At 35.4% G+C, this 23,140-nt stretch overlaps 1 protein-coding gene across 1 annotated transcript in view; it reads right to left on the bottom strand.

The window, feature by feature from the left end:
- LOC121734941 (estradiol 17-beta-dehydrogenase 2) overlaps positions 1-13,157 on the bottom strand; it is a 66,926-nt gene extending 53,769 nt beyond the window's left edge. Inside the window, exon 1 of the mRNA XM_042125587.1 lies at positions 13,076-13,157. The gene's annotated coding sequence lies outside the window, so the exon portion shown is untranslated. The remainder of the gene's footprint in view (positions 1-13,075) is intronic.
- Positions 13,158-23,140: the final 9,983 nt, after the last annotated feature.

The following is a 23,140-nucleotide window of genomic DNA, read 5'->3' as shown; positions in this document are numbered from 1 at the left end:
GGCAAATGGCCTATCCTATAAACCCGGAAGTGCATTGGCCCGACACCTAAAGAGTTGACGAGTTATTACAGCACATTACATAAACTTCCAACTATGTGTACATTGTCAGATGCAATCTACTGAAATTAGTGGTATTTTGTAACGCGCTTTATGCTTTCATCTTGTGTTACGTGTTATAACTTATAAGCGTTTGTGTCAGTTATTAAAAAAAACTGCTTTAACGCATGTACATACTAGCATTTTAAACTTTAAGCAGTGTTTTAACAAGATTCCCAAAATAGTGTAATATACATAAAATTAATATACCTAGCGGAATAGAGAAACAAAGGCCTGAGCAAGAGAGATGTCACTATCAGTAACACTGCGTGGCAAAAAGAGACGTGTGATACATGACAGCAGCACTCTTTTTTTTGACGTCCAGTCGGCACGTGTCGCACGTCGACAATTTAATCTAATAGAAATCATGTTCAATCATGCTTGTGTAAGTGTATGCGTACGTTCTATTCCGCTAGGTATATTAACTTTATGATAATATAGCGGACTCATGTCATAATTCATTTCAGTTCATTTGCTGGACTACGTATACGCCGTTGTCAAAAATTAATTAACGTGAGCTTACCTACGAACTCGAACCTAAGATTTTGCTTTTGTAAACATCATTCCGTTCACTCAATATTTGATTCGTTCAATTCATCAACAGGTTCACGGAGGTTTTTGTTACATCACACCCAAAAGGGGCCCTTTTGGGTGTGATGTAACAAAAACCTCCGTAGTAGTAGCCCGAAGCGATGTTTGCTTCATTGTGAATCAAGACTCAAGAGGCGGGGTCGACTTTTAAAAGTAAGTTATTAGAGTACTTCTGCCTTCTAGAATGTTAGAGCTTAACGAACATATAGCTCTTTTTTGACAGGCTGTACCTAGTTCAAGAATGTTCATTAGAGTCAAACGAAATGCCTACATTAAAAGCTAACTTTACAATCTCTAGCTATCGACTCTACATCTAAACTCTTTTTTCTGCGAATGCTTCTACTAAGGTGCGTTATAAAAATAAAGAACCAATAAAAAATAAGCAGGCCATTTAGCAGAAACTTTTTCGTTTTCGCTTCGTTATAGAATCGTCGATCAAAATGACATTTTGATCGGCGATTCTATAGAATACATTGTATGGAATTGAAAAATTTAAAAATCCCTCCGCCAAACAACTTTAAAAATAATGAAATAATATATTTTACTGACTTTAAGTTTAAATAATTCCTAAGTGTAAAGTGATATTTTAGTCCATAATTGTTGTCACGGTGTGTCGGGGGACCGCCAACAGTGTATTTTGCATTTTGTATCGCCATGTCACTGATTGTCTATATTCCTTCGCTGTGACTGACCCTTAAACTATAATGTTATGTGAAATCAAACATCTACATTAGCGGTCCCCCGACACACCTTTTTTAAATTTCTTAATTTAATTTTATTTCCTGCTTTTTAAACTTATGTTGGTTATAGTGCAGAATAATTTCTATCGACAGGATCATATTATATCCCAATTCCCAATGAATACCATCTACGAATGTCCTATTGGATGAGGCCGTCAATATGAGTCCAAACATGAAACCTCCACTTTGGGTTCATATGGAGCTCGGCTCCTATACATTCCAGGTGATGCTGCAGCAGCAGCATGCAAAAATTTATTGGTTATCTACGTCTTACTAGTTGTCGCAATTAAAATGAGCCCAAACACGAAACCGTTGCTCTAAGTTGGTGAGGAGTTGGGTATCCTATTGATTACCAGGTGATGCTGCAGCACCAGGTCAACTTTCCATTAATGTGTAAATATTCATAAATGTCACGAACTAGAATGCAATAAAGCCCACCAAACGACTGCAAGTTGCTAATCGGCCCTTCACGAACCAGATGAACCGTGATTTTTCAGCATGGAGCAGGCTGATGATGATGAACTATAGCTAAGAACACTCTCAATGAAGTCAGCTTTCAAACAAAAAAAAAAACTAGAACAAAATCGGTCCATCCGTTTGGATGCTACGATGCCACAGACAGACAGACAGACAGACAGACACACCGACAGACAGACACGTCGAACTTATAACACCCCTCTTTTTTGTCGGGGGTTAAATAAGACGAATCGAACGTCAACGTCATATTAACGAACGCTTATGTCAATTCCATACATTTTCATAGGCGATTCTATAACGAAGCGAAAACGAAAAGATTTTGGTACACCCCCGTGTACCTAATTACTTAATGAAGAATTATACATGCTCTAATAATAAATATACTTAAATGATAATATTAATAAGTTTTTCTGGTACAATTTTCCTTCATGATAAAGACATCTAAATAATATGTAACTACACAATGTGTCAACATTGTATAATATGTACTATATACAGAAGAACATGTCCCGTTGTTTGTCATCAGATTTGCATGACGTTCGTGACTGGTGTGTGATATCTGGCGCGTTCGTTCCGCATAACTACATTGGAAACGCTCCTCCTCCAACACCCATTATATCTATCAATATTAATACAATCTTTCATACTAAAAGATGCTCGTAGCTACTGGATAATATATTCTTTCTATCTACTTTGGTTTCTAAAGTAGAGGAGAGTAAATTTAATTTGGAAGAGAATAGGTCTGTACAATTTTTTGCCTATGACTGATCATTCTCGAGATATCGAATTAAACGCGTTTCTATCGAAATGATCTTGAGCTGACCTCAGTAGAACCCCTCAAATTGGAATTTATGCTCAGAATACACCCCCCTATCGATACTTGAAACCCCCAAACTGTGTGCGTTCATGTTATTTATTTCGTAATTTGATTGGACTACTCCGTCTAACAAAGTTATAGTAGTAACATAATCGAATTTAATATGTTTCCTTACCTATCTACATTCATATTCAAATGATTTATGCCTTGTTTCTGAATTTTTTTGACATAATATCTACGGCAACGTATTTAGTTGGTTTTAATATGTTGACGTTAGTCAATCAAAAGCTCTGGTGAAAAGACAAACTTCAAGAAACTTGGCACCAAACAAATATATTATATGTCATAATAGTCAGGGAGACCTAGAACGTATTTTTTTGTGATTACTAACAAGCTGATTTTTTGTGAGTAGCTACATTTTGATAAGACGAACGACATTTTTATTTTCCAAAAATCTCGAAAGTGGTAGCTAACAGAGATAGAAAGGATATCATACTTTGACTTGATGGTCCTAAAATATGGATTTTTATTTGTAGGACAAGGTTACTTTTAGGGCCTGTTTCACCACTTTCTGATAAAGTGCCTAATAGGCTATTCACAACTTTTTTGACAGATTCTCCATACTTGATCTGTCAAGTTAATTGGTGGTAAAAGTGGTGAAACAGGCCCTTAAATTAAATAACTATTAACCTACCAATATACAAAAAAAACAGCTGGTTAGGGTTCCGTTTTAGGGTTCTGTAATCAACAAAACTTGGTTGACTACTGTACCCTAAAACGGAACCCTAACCAGCTGATTTTTTGTATATTGGTAGGTTAATAGTTATATAATTTAAGGGTAACCTTGATCTACAAATAAAACAATCCATATTTTGGACCATCAAGTCAAAGTATGAAATCCTTTCTATCTCTGTTAGCTGCTGTACCACTTTCGAGATTTTTCGAAAATAAAAATGTTGTTCGTCTTATCAAAATGTCTCACAAAAAATTAGCTTGTTAATCACAAAAAAATTGTTCTAGGGCTCTTTCACTATAATGGATAATATTTCTATTCATATTTCACAACTTGATAAATGTAGTATCATAAAAGTCATTCTCACAATCGCCGTTAATTAATTATGTTATGCGGGGTGACATTTTAACGAGTATTTCTATGTCGCAGAAAATGAAATAATTTGTCATGTCTAATAATATGAATAGAGTGGTGTAACGGAGTTAGAGAAACGCTACTTGACCACCTCTGATAATAATCAGATGCATCGTGGAAATATTACGGTGAAAATTATTGAGATTAAGAAAGCATGTAGCTAAAATAGCAAGTAAAATATTTGAAGTTATGTTAGGGGAGCTTCTTGAAGAAAGTTTTAGGAGGACTGGTGTAGAGTTAGTAATATTATTAGTGACAATATTAAAGCTTTCAATTTGCTTCTATATTAATTAAGTCCTTTGGAGTCTGAAAACTGAAATTAACTCTATTTCTATGACATTAATAGCCTTATGCATAGTACGAAGACAAAAAGTATTATACAACTTTACAATATTTTTAGGTAAAAGATTGTAGAGTTGTATCATACTTTGTTCTGTAGTTTTGAAAATGTGGACTCCTTTAAGTTTGTCTTTGTACTATGCATAAGGCTATTAATGTCATAGAAATAGAGTGAATTTCAGTCTATCTCCACAATCCTACGTGTAGTAAAGAAATAAAGTAAATAGTTGTTATTATATAAAAGCAGACAGCGTGAAATTAAAGTGAAAATAAAAGAAACCACGTAACTATCGGCGCTGCTTTCAAAGGTTTTAATTGGGCCTGTCAGCTGGTTGTCAGGGCCACCTGGTGTGAACCCCAAAATATATTATTTTACTTCAGAATATATAAATTGATATATTTGATTACTATTTTAAATTCGCGTATAAATCTCTTCTGAATCAGCTACAACAAGCACGTTTTTTTAATCAGGAATATTAACCAGCTGTGTCTATCTTTCTAATAATAATAACGATAAACGTTAAAAAATCTTAAACGTTCTTTATAATTATTATGAGAGAGAACCCGCACACTTAGGTATGCAAATAACGACGAGTTTGTTTTCCAAACAAGTTTATTATAGTACTAGCAATGTTTTACAGAATTTACATGCTGTATCATAATTGCTATTTATTTTAAAACAAGCCCTCTAGTATACTTTTTTGGTAAGAGAACCTAGGAGAAGAGTAGGTGCAAATCTCATTGAAATGCTCTTCTAATTTAGGAGTCTATTCGAAAAAACTTTAACTCGTTATAATATTTCTATAGAGCAGTGTTTCCTTACCTTTTTCAGCCACGGACCCCTATGAAAACAAGCACAGTTTTCACGGACCCACGTAATAAAATAAACAGCAAAGAAAAATCGGATTATGTATGGTCCAAAGATGACATCGCGGACCACAGGTTGGGAAACACTGCTATAGAGTATAGATATTATAAATCTAAGATAATGTTAATGTTGATGTTAATTATTACAATAATAAAAAATACAAACTCTTATTAAAAACTAGCTGTCCCGGCAACTTTGTTTTGCCATATAAATAATTTTTGGTATGAAAAATAGATGTTGGCCGATTCTCAGACCTACTCAATATGCTCACTAAATTTCATGAGAATCGGTCCAAGCTGTTTCGGAGGAGTATGGCAACGAAAACTGTGACACGAGAATTTTATGTATTAGATGATGAAAGTTTGCTTCATGCTTTTAAGTTTTTTTTTTATGAAATAAGGGGGCAAACGAGCAAACGGGTCACCTGATGGTAAGCAACTTCCGTCGCCCATGGACACTCGCAGCATCAGAAGAGCTGCAGGTGCGTTGCCGGCCTTTTAAGAGGGAATATGGTAATAGGGGAGGTTAGGGATGGGAAGGAATTAGGGGAGGGTAGGGAAGGGAATAAAGTAGGGGATTGGGCCTCCGGTAAACTCACTCACGCCGGTTTTCTGTGAGAACGTGGTATTTCTCCGGTCGAGCCGGCCCATTCGTGCCTAAGCATGGCTCTCCCACGTAATATTCTAAATGTTTCTAAATTCTAAAAGTTTCTAAATGTGTTTTAAAATAGGAATGTACTTAGATTGGTTTCCTACATAATATACTTACATTCCTACGATAAGCGATAGTGTGAAGCGAAGCCTGTCGTTACGGTGACCACTAACCACTGACCAGTTATTGTTAATGGTTAGATAGTAGATACATTGTCACGTAACGCGTTTCGGTAGAGGTTAATCACTGTTGACGCAATGTCTAGTGGACAATAAAGTCTGCGAGTGAAGGAACCGAAAATACGAAGCGAAATAAAGTACTTTTTGTTCCGGATTTGAAGCAAGCGATTCAGAGTTGAACAGCGCACTCAGAAAAACTCCATTATTCTTGTCAAAGATTTTGAATGAAAGTATACAGGACTTATGTGATACTAGCTGTTGCCCGCGACTTCGTCTACTTTATAACAAAGATAAAAAAGAGAAAAAAATCCCCTTTTTAAGGTTGTTTTATAAAAAAGCGAAAAATATCCTCCTCCTTTTCGGAAGTCGGTTAAAAAGTACCCTAAGTTATTCCTTACTACATCAGCTATGTGCCTAAAAAAGTCCCGTCAAAATCGCTCCAGCAATTCAAGAGATTAGCCGGAACAAACAGACAGACAGACATACAAACAAAAATTGTAAAAAATGTTGTTTTGGTGTCTGTACCCTATATACATTCATATGCATTTAGTAAAAAACGGTTCTTTCAATATTACAAACAGACACTCCAATTTTATTTATATGTATGCATGTATAGATGTACATAGATGTCAGAACTTGGTTAACATATTACTGTACCTTATTTCATTACCAGACCTGCAATATACATAGCTGCATAATATAATAAACCACTCTGACATTAGCAACTCACTGAGGAGGCGGCCATAATAAAAGGATGAACTCAGTAAACTAAGTAATATCTTATAATCACTCTGTTTTGTAATGTTAGTACCTTTGTGAACATTATTTGCCAATAAACGATTAAATGATTATGATTGGCGAACAAACCATCATGCGCTGTTTTTTGACAGTCCAAACGTAAAACATAGCAACCAATCAACAACGATATAAAATAAATTGAATGGATAAACTCCTATTGCAAAACCCCACACACCAGGCATACTTATAATTGTAATCAGTGCAGCCGTTAGAGGAATTTAAATTGAAGAGAAAACAAAGACATATTGTCATGACACTGAAATCCTACTAAAAGAACTAAATAATACAGATTGGTCTCTCACCAATAGCATGACCTGCCCAAATGATATTTATGATTTTATAAAAACAAATTTTCGTAATGCGATGGACGTATCATGTGAAACAAAGTATAAAAATAAAAATATTAAAGTTAAACTTCCGTGGATAAATAACAATATTATAAAAGTTTGTAAAGAAAGAGATAAATTATTCAGGCAATGGAAAAATGATTCAACAAATCTATACTTAAGATTACAATATAATAAAATACGAAATAAAGTACATAAAATACTAGAATACCATAAAAATAAATATTATAATAACTACATAAAAAGTAACTACAATAATCCTAGAAAATTATGGCAACTTGTAAATACAATATGTGGTAGAACTACACAATCAAATAAGTTCGCAAATGAATTCCAAAATTGTGTAAATAAAATAATAAATCGCTGTAACACTCCACTACTAAACGAAAATAAATATTTTAATAAAGCTGATAAAAGTATATACATTAAAAAGGCAACCTCTGATGTAGTTAAACAAATCATTAAAAATCTCAAAATACATAAAGCTCCCGGTCATGATAAAATCAAGGTGTTGGATATAAAAAGAATAGGTAATAATATATCAGCCCCAATTGCTAACCTTATTAACACTTGCCTTAAAACCGGTAAATACCCCAATGAGCTCAAAAAGGGCTCCGTACGTCCTGTATATAAAAAAGGAAAACACGATGAATTCTCAAATTATCGACCAATAACCCTTCTTTCTTCCATAAATAAAATTGTTGAGAAGTTTCTCTGCGACCAAATTCATTCATACTACAAAAAACATGGCATTATAACAAAACAACAATTCGGCTTCCAACCTAATAAAAATACAACTTCCCTTCTATCCCAATTCACTGATCATATTAATTTAGCTTTAAATTCTAAAAAACACGTTTTTGCACTTTTTATAGACTTCTCCCGGGCATTCGACACCCTTATCCACAGTAAACTAGTCAAAAAATTAAAAAATACGGGCATACGAGGCCCACTACTAGATTGGTGTAAGGACTACTTGCAAGGAAGAACTTATCATGTAAACATTAACGACGTTATCAGTGACGAAGTGACAGCTGAAGAAGGCACAGCTCAAGGCTCAGTTATGGGACCACTTCATTTTATTGCCTATGTCAATGACATGCTTAATGTTCTAAAATACTGTCTAGCTTTCCAATTTGCAGACGACACCTGTCTTATGATTTCGGACTCAGACCCTACCTCCGCAAAAGCCAAATTACAAGAAGATCTCAACAACATTAGCAAATGGTGTCATGATAACGGACTTGTTATAAACTCCGACAAAACAAAATTGGTACAAATTTGTTCACCCTACAACACTAAAAAATATCCTGCCGGAAAAAAGCTAGTCAGCCATGATCATCAATGCCTCCATAAAAACAACAGCACCTGTAACTGCCCTGAAATAGAAATATTAATTATAATAGTTAATAAACATACTTACCTAGGCCTCATCATCTATATATATAAAAATCAATTGCTGTTCGTTAGTCTCGCTAAAACTCGAGAACGGCTGAACGGATTTATCTTATCTTGGTCTTGAATTATTCGTGGAGGTCTAGGGAAGGTTTAAAAGGTGAGAAAAATTTTGGATGTGTGGCGGTACCCACAAATCGCCTAATATTCCTGCATCGCGCTATCGAAGTTTTCTGAGCGCGTCGGTATATATACGACAGCTGAAATGTATCACGTGGGCTTCGGCCTGACCGAGCATAACACCTCGCTCGGTCGGAAGATCTTCCTTTAGCGTCGCCACGCATTATCCCACAGATGTATAGATGCATGGATGTATATGTAGATGTATGGATGTTTGTTACTCTTTCACGTAAAAACTACTGAACGGATTTTAATGAAACTTTACAATAATATAGCTTAAACATCATAATAACACATAGGCTACAATTTTAACAAACTTTCAAAATGGGGGAGGTGTTATGTTCGTTTTCTTATGTTCAACGATTACTCCGTCGTTTGTTAACCGATTTTCAAAATTTTTCTTTTGGGTATCATCATAAATATAGGGTATCATCCCAATTCGCTATTATATTCACAAAAGTGGTAATCTGATGAAGGATCCATAAGTAAACGAGGGAACTCCTCAAAAATTATAGGGAAATATGTGGTGACTTCGGTTTCGTGAGAAGTATTCTAAGCATATGCTACCAACAAGTAAGATTTTGAACCGAGGTATACCTGGTATACCGTGGTTCGGAAGGTGCTGAGAGAACTCCTGATTCTTTATAGATACAAGTTTGGGAGTTTCGGCGTTGTTTTAAGAACGGAAAGCATATGCTTCTATGCAAATTACATTCATCATCAACATCGTCATCACTACCATATTATACCATGTTATTGGTAAGTACTTTTCATAGTCTTTTAGATCGAGACTCGAGTTTGTCAAGCGATAATTTAAAAAAATCTATACCTACCTAATATTATAAACCTGAAGAGTATGTTTGCTTGAACGGAATCGGAGGAACTACAGATCCGATTTAAAAACTTATTTCAGTGTTAGATAGCTCATTTATCGAGTAAGAACTAAGACTATAGGCTAAGACTAATACGACCGAAGAAACTCAGGAAAATGTGGGAAAAACGGGGGAAATATTAGAAATTACGAACTACTGGAGCAATTTTTATGGCAATATTTGGCACAGATATAGAGTAGACCAAGTGAAGGGAGTAGGGACATAAGAGCTATTTTTATGGGAAAATGTACGGTTTCCGTAAAATTCCTAATTTACGCGGGCGAAGCCGCGCGGGACATCTAGTAGATAATAAATTCTCTTGGCTGCCTCAAACAATACGAATATGCGACCGGCTTAAAGCGTTTCTATCTAATATTTACATAATTAAAAACAAAATACCATTTAAAATCAGACTGATGTTGTACAATGCTCTCGCTGACTCCATTATCAGTTACGGTTTATCCAGCTACGGTAGAACCTACAAAACTTACCTTAATAAAATTCAAAATCTCCAAACTCGAATTCTGAAAAATATTGTGCCAACTGATATCAAAGAAAAATATAACAAAAATGAAAAAGAATTGTATAAATTTTGTAAAGTTCTTCCGATCACAACCAAAGTCAAATATTCTATCTTAAAAGAACACTTCTTTGATGACGACCTCCAGAAACATAACATTACACACAATTTCCAGACAAGACAAAAAACTAAAAACCAACTGAACATATCAAGGGCAAATAATGTTTATGGAGAGAGAACAACCGAATATATAGTACCGCGCCTAATTAACAATCTGGACCCAATAATTGTAAGCAAAATCACAGAAAAAAATATTAAATACAAGCTAAAAACATTATATTTAAACAAATTCCTAAATGAATAGGACTGACATCAAGATTTATTTTCTTGTTAATAAGTAAGTAATTGCAATTCTACCAATTTTTTGTTGAATATTTAAGTAAGTATAATTAATAAGTTTATTATGTTGTTTTGTTAAGTTTGATAAAAAATATTAATTTATTTAATGAGTATAAAATAATTGTAATGACAATGTACTTAATTCTTATTATTATTGTAATACACTCCGGACAAACCTTCGTGGTTTATGGAGAGTATATCTCAAACGTCTTGTATGATTTATGAAAATAAAGGAATAAATAAATAAAAAATAATAATAAAATAAAATAAACGAAAGTGCTGATTTTGAGAGATGAAGTTTTTAAAATAAGACATTATCTAAACAAGCTTAGATTAGCTTCTGAGTATATAATTGGTGTGGCATGCACCGTTGACTTCGCAAATCATTGTTAGATGAAAGTAAAATGTAATATAAAAACAAACAAATGAAATCTAGAAAGTATTAAGTTAGTATTAGCATGTGGTATGAATATTAGCACTAAGTAGTTGGAGCCCGCAACTCAACAGAGCGCCGCGAAAATTACCGTACTTTTTTTTGGGATAAAAAGTATCTTAGGACTCAAAATACAATACCATCATGGGCGTACCCAGGTTCTGGGCCGGGGGGGGGGGGGGGCAAATTACCCAGATTCTGGGCCGGGGGGGGGGGGGGGGGGGGGGGGGCAAATTACCCAGATTCTGGGCCGGGGAGGGGGGGGGGGCAAATTACCCAGGGGGGGGGGCAAATCAGATTTTTTATAAGGTGGGTGTTTATAATTGATTACAGATTTTTTATAGTTGGAGCCCGCAACTCAACAGAGCGCCGCGAAAATTACCGTACTTTTTTTTGGGATAAAAAGTATCTTAGGACTCAAAATACAATACCATCATGGGCGTACCCAGGTTCTGGGCCGGGGGGGGGGGGGGGGCAAATTACCCAGATTCTGGGCCGGGGGAGGGGGCAAATTACCCAGATTCTGGGCCGGGGAGGGGGGGGGGGGGGGGAAATTACCCAGGGGGGGGGGCAAATCAGATTTTTATAAGGTGGGTGTTTATAAATTATAAAAAAATAATAAATTTTTGTTGTAAAAATATTGTATTGCCAACAAATGGCAAAAAATCGTTTTCTTAATTTTAAATTTTTATAGATAAAAGTACGAGATAATATACTTAGTACGTCAATCCATGATCCGGGGGGGGGGGGGGGGGGGGTACGCCCATGAATACCATACTAAATTTTGCCAAAATTGGTCCAGCGGTTTAAGCGTGAAGAGGTAATAGACAGGCATACATACATAACACTATCGCATTAATAATATTAGTATGGATGTAGCATGTAGGCCGATACACCGAGAGATCGTCATTTGAGTAGTAAAGGAATGTGAAACGCCTATGGCATATTTTATTACTACGCTTTGTTATTTGCCTTTCTTTGGTCAATAACGGTTCGAATTTTAAAAACTAAGGATGGGCTAGGGGCGTACTAAATAAGGAAAGATATTGTTTAAAATCTGTCCTCTCGGCTCTCTGCTTGGCAGGCTTGGCAGGGGTACCATCCGATCCATATCCATACTTTACTTCTCTATGTATAATATTCAGTGGGTCTGAGAATCGGCTACTGGGTACTTTTTATATTGATAATTGCATTTGTTGAATAAATAATAGTAAATTATTACAACTCGAGACTGACGGCGACCATTGTTTGTGCGACGGGATAGCAATGTACGTTGCCATGGTGACAAACTTATTTAGTCACTTCAATAAAATAATACGGGCGAAATACTTTATATGGCAAAGTAACGTTTGCCGGGACAGCTAGTAATATTATAGATTTTAATGGTTTTGCTATTAATACAACCTCATATTCGTTGTAAAGGGCACAAATATAGAAAGTATAGAGGTTCACATTAGCATGTAATATGTATTGAGTACACTGTACATAACATTGGTAGGCCAGGAATAAACTTAGAAGTTTATAATATTTATATACCAGAACATAAATAGCTACTAAAGCCAATAAAGAATATTAAGTAGAGTATGAAATAATGTAAATATTTGTAAATTGAAGGTTTCTATATCTATACGTGATTTCTAAAATCACGTACCTACGTGATTGTTATAATATGTTGTGAAAAACTAACGTTCTGCTATTAAAATATAATGATATTGTATTAAAATTTTATTTTTAACTCTTACATTTGTAAAATGAATCTGTTTTTCATGTAAATTAGCATATTAATTTTTTTGTACTATACAAACGAAACTAATAAGCTTCATCTTATTTGCATTTTCATATTTTCATATTATTAACTATTACCGAATAGTATAGGGACGGTGCGAAACTGGAATCTAGAATTTAAAACCATATTTGGTACAGTTTTTGTGGTCCTAGTTCTCTATATTATATTTTAGATAGAGACTAAATTTTTTAATCCAATCCTTAAGTTTGATTGGTATTATTTTTGTTGTTTAATTTGTCGCTTTACGGCTAAAAATATAAAGGATAAGATATAAGATAAGTGTCGTTTGTTCCAGACGAAACCAAAAATGTAAAACCAAATCAAAATATTTCTATGAAACACGATTCAATTTAAATACTAACCGTCGAAAATAAAACATTTATTAGGTCATAACAAATATTCTTAAACCTCAAATAATTCTACTATAAAAAAAAACTTACATCAATCAAAATAGAAATCCGAAAAATCCAAAGAGAACTGTCAAACAACACTGAACACTGCACGTCCGATTGCTCGCTTAGCTACTTTCCAACTGAGTCTTGAGTCCGTCTTGTATGTTGTATGTTGATACTTGCGAGGAATGCCGCGCTACAACCTCAGCATATACTATATTAGCTACTATATCAGTTACCGGCGGCTCATCAAAGAATATTTCGAGAAGGTTGAATATCTCTGATCTCAACGTATTTAGACTCCATATTTTATGCTTGGTTTTCGATGTAATGTGACAGAAACTGGAGCGTTTTTGGTTTCTTACAAATAACGTCAAAAAGTTAACCGATCAAAAACAAAATTGGAAAGATAAACTCTGCTCAAGAAACCTTCGTAAATAGGCTTTTGTATGGTATAAAATTCGGCACATAAAAGACGATGACAAATTTAATAATTAATTTAATAATGTATAATTATATTTTATGGGCAATATTTTTAAAGGTGCTATTATTATCTTTTATGAACTGTTATTGAATCTTTCAGTATGGAAAATTGAATGAAAATTATCCTTATTATGAAATTATTATTAGTGTGTTAAAAAGTAGGTACTTTTAAGCAGAGAGTTAAATCTACTCTCTGCTTCGATCTCCTACTTCTGATTAATTTCGTTGCGGGTCCCAAGACAGATTTAGCTTGTCCCTCGGGCATCCCTGAGATCATATCAAAGGGTTTTCGTGGTTGGTTACCACTGTTCCTGGCGACACAGGAGTTGCAGTGGTGGGAATGTGTGGTGGGCCTTTTGCCCGTGAAAAAAAAATAAAGTTAAAATAGTAATAGAAATATAGATAAGTATAAATAAAATCGAGTATTTTGTGAACATTTCAAGTGCCTACCTATTGCCATTATTAATATTGAGCCAAAAAATAGCAAAAAAATACGTTTGTTGTATGGGAGCCCCCCTAAATATTTAATTTATTTTATTTTTAGTATTTGTTGTTATAGCGGTAACATATATACACAATCTGTGAAAATTTCAACTCTCTAGCTATTACCGTTCTTGAGTTACAGCCTGGAGACAGACAGAAGGACAGACAGACAGACAACGAAGTCTTAGTAATAGGGTTCCGTTTTTTACCCTTTGGGTACGGAACATAAGAACTCGAACTCATGGAGCAGGAACTGAGTTTTCTTGTACTTAGCAATTACTAATCATTTGCATTTGATACACTTGTACCTGGTCGACCGAGGCCTTTTACATATTTTTTCTAAGTAAAAAGATATGTTACTGTGTGGGAAATGTAGTTTTTCAGTGTTTAATGATAATAAAGTTAATTATAGACTTGTTCTGCCAGGTTTTTGCCATTCTTTTTACAAACAAACAAAAGTTATGGAAACCACAAAACAATTTAGCACATAATACTGAGGGTTAAAATAGGCAAATTATTATTATTTACCTCAAAAATATAAATTATTGTAGTTTAAACTTTTTTTTTAATTCTCCAAATGTAAAACTAATATATCCAGAGAATGAGGTTGTGTCCGTGTTGTGTATACGTGTGACCTTAGTGATTACTGATTGCATATAATTTAACTCTGATTAATTGGCATTTCTCCATTGAATAAACTGTTAATTAAAATTTAAAATTCTATAGCTATAAGCTATAACTGTATCGGTTAAACTGTACTTCCTGTCAATAGTGCCGTTCTGCCAATACTCGGACCGTGGCATTGTAAGTACATAAAAACCTATGTATCGATTTTATTACTATGAATTTTGAAGGCTGATGTTGACAAGACGTGTTCTGAGCTACTCTTTATTATCATCGTTTTGCTCGCTTAACATTTTAAGGGTTACCTAATTTTACTTTGCCCTAGCTCAGGGATGGCGAATCTTTATGCGTATACGTGCCAATTTTCTGGAATAATATTTAATGACGTCGCAGCCGTGCCATCAAATATTCTTGACTTTGTGATTAGTGGAAAAATAATGTAAAAAAACAATATCAACTCAAAGCTCTATATTTACCAAAAATACAATTACAAGAGCAATTAAAAATTAGTGCGACTTCTGTTGTTGCAGATTGGACGATAATTGACTTATATTGGGGTTGTACGATGTTACTTTTAGCAGAATGCATGCTGAACTTGATTCATCAGTCAGTCGATTTCTAACAGAGTCTTTGATGTTATTCATCTCTGAAAACAATGACTCGCAGGCATATGTTGATGAAAATACAGTTAGAATAGCGTGAGCCAGCTTCTTTAAACAATTAAATGTTTCTGGCAACGCATTCCAGGTTTCTAAAATTTTATTATTGGCATCTTTACTCATATTACTGGTCAATCTTTCTGTTTCAATTAACTCTAATTCTTTTCTCATGTCTATGAATTTTTGTATCCAAATTGAACTAGATTGGAAATCAATCAGCTGCATTTCAAAATCTTCAATTTCCAACCAATCGAACTGGGAGAAGTTCAGTGTATGAAAGGTCGTTACATCTGGGTACATAATAAACTTGACCGTTTCTGATAAATCTTTGAACTGAGAAAATCTTGTATCTTATCTTGTAATCTCGTAATCAGTGACGTGCCGAAATTATTTCATCGCGTGCCAGCAATGGCACGCGTGCCATTGGTTCGCCATCCCTGCCCTAGCTTATAGTTATTAAAATTCATACACAGGGTGGAACAAAACTTATTAAACAGATTTTAGGTGCGTACATGTGTCCCATAATTATATAGTTATTAACTGGCCATGCTTACGCACGAGTGGGCCGGCTCGACCGGAGAAATACCACGTTCTCACAGAAAACCGGCGTGAAACAGCGCTTGCGCTGTGTTTCGCCGAGTGAGTGAGTTTACCGGAGGCCCAATCCCCTACCCTATTCCCTTCCCTACCCTCCTCTATTTTCTTCTCTTCCCATCCCTACCCTCCCCTATTACTCTATTCCCTCTTAAAAGGCCGGCAACGCACCTGCAGCTCTTCTGATACTGCGATTGTCCATGGGCGACGGAAGTTCCTTTCCATCAGGTGACCCGTTGGCTCGTTTGCCACCTTATTTCATTTAAAAAAAATAGAGTTATCTGTCAATGTAGCAGCGCTGAAAGATATATATTTTTTAAGCAAATTAATGATGTTGGGACATTTTCCATAGAAACGTAGGAGCAGACTCAGCAGCATTTATGAGAGTAGGCCACTTTAATTTCGCCGTAATGTACCTACGTAATCTGTAGGGCCTCTATGGACCTGAATCCTGGGCTGAGAAGCAGTGACCCTTTCAGCCCTGTATAGGTAAGAGTAAAGAGGCCCAAGCTTACTAAAATATTGATTCTAATTCTAAATTCTAACTCAGTATCTAGTGTCACGCCTTATACAACGCGAACAGCCGTCGTGTTAATCGCGTCAGGAAGTGTGAACGACCGCTGCGCTTCAGATATTAATGACTTGACACGTCTTACTGTAGTAGTAGACATGGCATGTGGTGACAAAAAACGTTAAATTCCCTACTTCAGAGTTTTTTGGGTCCATTTTTGATATTTCAGTAATAACTTGTTAGTTTTTGCTTGTACAGACTGCAGACGAAAGGGCATTGTAAAGTAGCCGGTTTGCAAAGTACCACTTTATGTATGATGCTTGTATACAAAGTAAAAGGGCATCCACGGTCCACCATAATAATAAATAAATAAATAAATAATCGTTTAATTCAGGCAATAGACCCATAAAATAACTTTAAGTTAAAAATAAATAAAATAAATGTTAAAAAGTGATAAAATACATCTAAAGTATATAAATAATGTCGTCCTTCCACCACAAAGTCCTTGTCAGTTTGTGTAAATTAGTCATCTTTTTGCCAAACATTGTCTGATAAGTATAGATAATTTGAAATCATCGCTTGTTATGAAGCTTGTTACTCAATAAGTTTATGTATTTACTATATATTTTAACGGAATTTATTTCTTTTTTAGATACCGTTAAATATAAACCACAGAAGTTAAATTTAACCAGTTAGGTACTGGTTAAATTTAACTTCTGTGGTTTATGTAAATTAGTCATCTTTTTGCCAAACATTGTCTGATAAGTATAGATAATTTGAAATCATCGCTTGTTATGAAGCTTGTTACTCAATAAGTTTATGTATTTACTATATATTTTAACGGAATTTATTTCTTTTTTAGATACCGTTAAATATAAACCACAGAAGTTAAATTTAACCAGTACCTATAAACGGTGTTAAATAGTCAAGTACGTGGATCGCGTGCGCGTAATTGTTATAAATTAATTACGAAACCTTGTCTTGAATGCAAACTAATATTTGAAAGTTAATACGAAGGAGATTTCCTGAAACACTCAATTAAAAATAGTGTTGTTGGTACTGTGAACGCTCCTGATGTTAATAAATTGGTATTACTTTTGGTTTTTGAGTTTTTTAACAGGAGTTTTAAATCCCTGCTGAACAGCAGGGCTTTTTGTAGCTATGTGATACGTCAGAATATTTAATCAGAATTCTATTGAATATTATATACAACTCCTATGATAAAGCGTTGGTTGTCGTTGACTTTTGAAGCCAGACGAGTTCTACGTTCTTCAGGGTCAATTTTTATAACACAGCTCTAGGTAGAAAATGAAAAAGCAAAAGAGTTACCAAGTGGAGGTAAAGTGTGGCCAAATTGACGGCCACACTGCAAAATAACATCTTAAGTTTGAAGCTCTTTGACATTTGGGGCATTAAGTTTTTTCGCAGAGTTCGCAGTTCTCGCAAGTTGCAGTTATCTTTTGTAATTAATTACCAACTGTTAAATATGAAATTTCCAGAAACTCCTAGCTTACTATAACTTACGCCAGTATTATAGTACTCTGTGCTATAACTGTTAAGCAGATTGTGTATCATCCTACTAAAGAAATACGTATTGAATTATGAATGCATTCATATTCTTTAGAATTTAGATTATTTAAAACATGCATACATAACTCAACACCAAATTTTTGTGAGTTAATGCACAAATGCTCAACAGCGACTTATAAGGTCTTAAGTAGGGAATGCAATCTCGCTCTCGCGAGATCTCGGCCTTTTTTAGCGAGATTGATCTCGGACGAAAAAAAGGCGAGATCTCGCGATTTGACGAGATTGCACTTGAGCATGAAAACGTCTTATTCGAAGCGCGCACTGACACGGACGGAGTTGCGATCACGGAGTTAAAACAAAGAGAAGCTGGCCTAAGCAACTGTGCCCTGTGATTTTCAACTAGGTCCTGAATTTTGACTTCTCGTTGTTTTGTTAGTTACAAAAGAACTGTTTTATTACTAAAAGATTTGTGTTTGATAATGTGCGCTTTTATAATTCTGGACGTCACGTTTTCGTGGATGCCGGCTTCCACGATAAATCGTTGGGTACGTTCAATGCCCTTTTGATTTTACGCACCGCGAACGTTTTGTGCGGTTCAGAAGTGTAGACGTCGTCATGATGTCCTCTAACGTGCACGTTAAAAAGTTATCGTCGACGGAAATTTAAAAACTACTTCATATATTTCCATACATTGTACTTCCCTATGTTATCGTTTTACCGCGGACGTGCACGATATTACCGCCACGTCCAAAATTATAAAAGCGCACATTAGAAGAGAAGACTAGCTATTTCTTTCATTTTTTATTTGATAGATATAGTAGATATGTACTTAAACTTATGTCAAAGTTTACTACTTAAAAATTATAGACAGATACGTCAAACTATGTTAATTGATGCATAAAATTCAATTTTAAAAAATCGTGAAAATGAATGGCAATCTTATAATACTTATAATATTTATTACTTTTTTTCGTAAATTATTCAAATATTGTGATTATTTGAAAAAAACCCACCAAACTGCTAAGCTCGCGAGATCTCGAAATTGGCGAGATCTCGCGGTATTGTATTCATAAACTCGCGGAATCTCGCTTCATCCCCAATCTCGCGAGATTTGCATTCCCTAGTCTTAAGAGACCATAACCCATAATCGGCTTCGTAGTTCTAAGTAACCTCTGAAGATCGAGAGGGTCATAATGACCCCATTACCACCGCGTTTGCGGGTTTATATGTTACAGACCCTACCGCAGACCGTTGCGCGCGTTGCCATAATTCAGTTATTTTACCTCGGAATTTAAACCTTACGTCCTCGACATAAAGGTGCTGTCAGTAAACATCTACAAACTGTCTGTATGTTCGTGCGTAACGAATTTATTCTGTTGCAAGTGGAACGCACTGATTATACCACAATTTTAGCTTTTCATAATCAATATTGCGATTTTAGGCAATTATAATCTAGAACTTCCGCTGAAATTCGGGTTAGTGTTGGCTTATCCGAATTTCGCAAACGCTTTCGAATTGTGTTCCTACAAAGTCGCAATATTGTCGGTTCATTTCAGGGGTTAATTTCATCAAGTAAATACATACTATAATTATTATTTATTATGAAGGTATGTGTCATTTTGATATGCCATTTTGTATGTCTGTCAATGACCTCTTCACGTCTAATCAGTTAAACCGATTTTGATTAAATCTGATATGGAGATACTGGATACTTACCCCCTTACTAACAAACGTTGTACTTATAAGCTTTGAATAGTTATACAGTGTTTTGTTCCTGTCACACAAGTGACATTTTAAATTGGATTGAAGAAGACAAAACACTGTATAACTATTCAAAGCTTATAAGTACAGCGTTTATTAGTAAGGGGTATTGAGTCCAGGGCATTGGCAAGTTTTTTTCATGGAGAAAAATTTCGGTTCCTGCTCGATGAACGAATATCGGCACAACGCATTTGGCAGCAACATACTACTGTAGATGGTTGGATCTTAGTTGTTAGTTGTTACATATTACATACTAATATTTTTCTTAAGGCCTGTTTCACCACTTCCTGATAAGTGCCGAATAGGCTATCCACCACTTAACTTGACAGATGAAGTATGGAGAATCTGCCAAAAAAGCTGTGAATACTGGCCTATTCAGCATTTTATCAGAAAGTGTTGAAACAGGTTAGTCTACATTCTACCATCTACTTCCTTAATTGCACTAGAAAATTCTATTTACAACGAGCCGCTCTCTATTTATATTGTACTATCAGAGAAGTTAATTCGTATTTCGTAGGCAGATGGCGAACCAACGTAGTTTGGTCGCATAATGTCAACAGTAAAACCCAGTCGACAGAAGATCACACAACTTACATTGAACTAACATAATCCGACCAAATGACGTAGATCCGTCAACTGGTTATGAATTAATTTCCTGGGTGGTACTATTTGTAACATTCCATATTCAAACCGCCAAACAAACATGGTTGCAACATGGCAAATAGAACAGTTGACACGATTCCTTGTGGATTCCTTTCTCTAGGTTAATACCGCACAAGGATTTACCCACGCGCCCTTATACAGATATATTTACTGATACTGTACTATGCAGTACACTATTCCGAATTAGATGTGAAAGCGTTTAAAATAAAGTTTTTAGGGCACCGAAACTTAGAACCTGTCCTTTAAAAAATTACTTGATTATTACCTGCGGCCAAATTCAGAGAGATAAGAAACAATGAAAACTTACCTAACTATAGTTTTTTTACAGATTAATGAAGATTTTAACATAATCTCCATAAAGTTTCTGAGTTCTGACAAACTATTCATTGAATTAAAGTTAAATATGAAACATTAAATGTCTTGAAAGTAGGATTGCGCTCGTTGGGATAAATTTGTGAATTTTTTGACCCGTTTAATATCTATCTATGAAGTTAACTGTTAGACCCTTATATTATATTGTACAAGTAAAAATATTATCACATCTTATATCTTTAAACGAGCAATTCTTGTATGTATAATATATAAATAGAATATATATTTTGTACGTGGGAGAGCCATACTTCGGCAGGAATGGGCCGGCTCGACCGGAGAAATACCACGTCCTCACAGAAAACCGGCGTGAAACAGCGCTTGCGCTGTGTTTCGCCGAGTGAGTGAGTTTACCGGAGGCCCAATCCCCTACCCTATTCTCTTCCATACCCTCCCCTATTCCCATCCCTTCCCTATCTCCCCTATTACCCTATTCCCTATTAAAAGGTCGGCAACGCACCTGCAGCTCTCTGATGCTGCGAGTGTCCATGGGTGACGGAAGTTGCTTTCCATCAGGTGACCCGTTTTTTTTTTTTTTTTTTTTTTTGAAATAAAGGGGCAAACGAGCAAACGGGTCACCTGATGGAAAGCAACTTCCGTCGCCCATGGACACTCGCAGCATCAGAAGAGATGCAAGTGCGTTGCCGGCCTTTTAAGAGGGAATAGGTTAATATAGTAAGGAAGGGAAGGGAATAGGGGAGGGAAGAGAGGGGAATAGGGTAGGGGATTGGGCCTCCGGTAAACTCACTCACTCGACGAAACACAGCGCAAGTGCTGTTTCACGCCGGTTTTCTGTGAGAACGTGGTATTTCTCCGGTCGAGCCGGCCCATTCGTGCCGAAGCATGGCTCTCCCACGTGTCAATTGCTTTGCGCCGTTTGCTCGTTTGCCCACTTATATCATAAAATAATAATAATAATAATAATTAAAATCTCGGAATCGGCTCCAACAATTTTCATGAAATTTAGTAAATAAATATCGGGGGCGATAAATCGATCTAGCTAGGAATCATTTTTAGAAAATGTCATATTATTAGTGTTTTATCGAATACCGAGCAAAGCTCGGTCAAATAGCTAGTAAGGAATTATGAGAATTAAGGAAATAAAATATAGTTTTTTTCAGCCTACATAATATTGTATAAGTACTTAAGTACTAAACATTAGGTGGATTGCACCAACTTACTTTAACTATAACTGTAACTATAACTTTAACTACAATGCAAAATGTCAAATCTTTGGTTAAAGTTAAAAATGGACGCCATCAAGACGCCATATTTAACCATAACCATAGAGCTCGACAAGGCTTTAAATGCACGTGAAAAAAAAAGAAACTAACGCTGTCATCATACAAAAACGCCATTTTTGACAGTTCTCGGCCGCCGAGGAAGCCGTCGGACCAGCAACGTTTTCTGTCAAATTCTGTGGTCAAAGTTAAGGTTAAAGTTAAATTAGCCTTAACTGTAACCATAACTTTGACCACGCCTCTGGTGCAACCCAACCTAATTTTTCTAACGACTTGTTTGCAAAAAATAAATATTTAGTGTTTACGAAATTAGCAGTCACTATAATAGATGATAACTTAATAAATATTCATTGTCCAGTCTAGAGTCTAGAGTCTAGACAATTCGTATTATTCTTATTTTTGCAGAAATGAGCAACGAGCTGAATGCTCATTATGCAAATTAATATTGTTTAGTCCCGTCGTAAATAGGACGACTGAAACAACGAACATTATAACCTAATCAATAATCATAGTAAGTCAGAATTCTCTTGACAACTTATAATATTATACTTAAATTAACAAATCGGGAATCGGGTAATAGGGGAGGGTAGGGAAGGGAAGGGAATAGGGGAGGGTATGGAAGGGAAATAGGGTAGGGGATTGGGCCTCCGGTAAACTCACTCACTCGACGAAACACAGCGCAAGCGCTGTTTCACGCCGGTTTTCTGTGAGAGCGTGGTATTTATCCGGTCGAGCCGGCCCATTCGTGCCGAAGCATGGCTCTCCCACGTTAAATTACTTAAGTAAGTAAGTATTATAATTTTGCTCATAATTTTTAATATTTTTGTAGTTACATTTCATCACTGTTTAAATTATACAGTAATTAATAAAAAGTAAAATATAACCTCCTCTTTTTTGGAAGTCGGTTAAAAAGTAACCTAAGTTACACCTTACTACATCAGCTATCTACCAAAAAAAGTCCCGGCAAAATAGCTCCAGCCGTTTCAGAGATTAGCCGGAACAAACAGACAGACAGACATACAGACAAAAATTGTAAAAAATGTTTTGGTTTATGTATCGTTTATAGATTCATATGCATGTAGTAAAAAACGGTTCTTTCAATATTACAAACAGACACTCCAATTTTATTAATATGTATAGATCATATTTAAAGTCGACAGCGGTTGCCGGTTTCCTCTATTGCACAAAACCTCGA

Source organism: Aricia agestis, chromosome 16 (assembly GCF_905147365.1).
Source record: "Aricia agestis chromosome 16, ilAriAges1.1, whole genome shotgun sequence".
Taxonomy (NCBI): domain Eukaryota; kingdom Metazoa; phylum Arthropoda; class Insecta; order Lepidoptera; family Lycaenidae; genus Aricia; species Aricia agestis.
The sequence above is the reverse complement of the archived record's forward strand: the minus strand, read 5'-3'. Positions and strand labels throughout refer to the sequence as shown.